This window comes from Mandrillus leucophaeus, unplaced genomic scaffold, assembly GCF_000951045.1.
Source record: "Mandrillus leucophaeus isolate KB7577 unplaced genomic scaffold, Mleu.le_1.0 Scaffold86, whole genome shotgun sequence".
Taxonomy (NCBI): Eukaryota; Metazoa; Chordata; class Mammalia; order Primates; family Cercopithecidae; genus Mandrillus; species Mandrillus leucophaeus.
The window spans coordinates 2,566,109-2,567,920 of record NW_012109363.1 but is presented as its reverse complement, the minus strand read 5'-3'; positions in this window follow the sequence as shown (position 1 = coordinate 2,567,920).

Sequence of the window (1,812 nt, the reverse complement as noted above, 5' to 3'; positions counted from 1 at the left end):
GGGTCTTTGCAAATATAATCAAGTTAATATGAGATCATAAGATCACATTGGATTAGGGTGAGTCTTGAATCTAATATGGCTGGTGTCTTTATGAGAAGAGAGAAACTTGGAGACAGAGAAACAGACACACAGAGATAATACCATGTGACAACAGAGGCAGAGACCAAAGTGATGCATCTTCAAGCTGAGGAAGGCCAAGGATGGCCGGTAGCCACCAGAGGCTAGGAAGAGGCAAAGAAGGATCCTCCCCTAGATCTTTAGAGAGAGCACAGCCCTGCTGACACCTTGATTTCAGGCTTCTACCATCTAGAACTGGAAGACAATAAATTCTCTTGCTTTAAGCCACCCAGTTGAGGGCAATTTGTCACTGCAGCTCTAGGATATAATACTCCAAGTTATATGTTTCCATACTTTCCTGTATTTTTCTTTCCTAGCTCTTTTCAGACAACTATTACATATAAATTATCAGGAAATATGGATGGCGTGATAATACATACTAGTCTGGCTTTTTTTCCTGTCTCTCTGAGACAGTCTCACTCTGTCACCCAGGCTGGAGTGCATTGGTGTAATCTCAGCTCACTGCAACCTCCGCCTCCCGGGTTCAAGCAAGTCTACTGTCTCAGTCTTCCAAGTAGCTGTGATTATAGGCACAAAAAAGTCACCATGCCCGGCTAGTGTTTCTATTTTTAATAGAAATTTCACCGTGTTGGTCAGGCTGGTCTTCAACTCCTAATCTCAGGCAGTCCACCCGCCTTGGCCTCCCAAAGTGCTGGGATTATAGGTGTGAGCCACCATGCCCAGCCTAGTCTGGCATTTTAGCAGAGTCGTCCTTAAGAAAGACTAACATAACCCCATACAATGTCTCCAATGGTAAGGATTTTGAAAGGCAGATAATTTCGAAGGAGCCTGTCCTTAAAATCACAGTATGTCAGTGGCCACCGTTAGTTTCTCAATGCTGTCCTTGGGTCACAGGGTTTTCTAGTGTATAAATTATCCAAACGAGTAATTTCTTACAGCAACAGATTGTCAAAAAAAGACACTGATGCGCGAGTCATGTGAGAGTCAGAAACATTGGTTCTGCTCTCCTCTCTGCCTCCCCCTGTCTTGGCCAAGTCACTCAACCTCTCTGGGTTCCAGGCTCTTAACTGTAAAAGAAGGTGATTGGGGCTAGACAGTAGAGTCCCTTTGGCTCTAATCTTCTGAGGCTTCATAGTTTGCTCCATTAACAGTAGCTGAATCCAGGGTGGAGGAGGGGACCCAGGCGGGTGCTGGACCAAGAAGGATTCTGTGTTAAGATGTAGAACTTCGAGTTCTGTCTAAGCTTGTTTTACTTGATAAATGAAATTGAGTAGACGTTTCTAGGACTCTTGTTTTTAAAAATCTTTTAAAGTGGCTGGATTGGCTGGTCACTTCCTATCTCTGGGCCACAGCGCATTCACCTGTATACAAGGCAGAAGAAAGGATGGAACCCGGGATTCCCAAGGTCTCTTCCAGCTCTCAAGTGCAAAGTTCTGTGTCTTCAAAGCAGTTTATTGCTAAACCAGAGAGCTAAGAGAGCTTAGCCTTGAGCTAAGTGTAGGTCATGGGGTCAATCTCAGGAACAGTCCTCACTTTATTTCTTCTCATAACCATTGCGTGTGTTGGGGAGGGATGGGGCAGTCTGTCTCCCCCAACATAGGCTCTAACATATGCCATTGACAGGCAAGAATGAAATCCTGGCTCTACCTCTCACGAATTAGGTGATCTCAAGAGAGACTGAATAAGTGTGGGCCTCCGTTTCCCCATCTGTGAAACAGGGAGAGTTACCGGCAA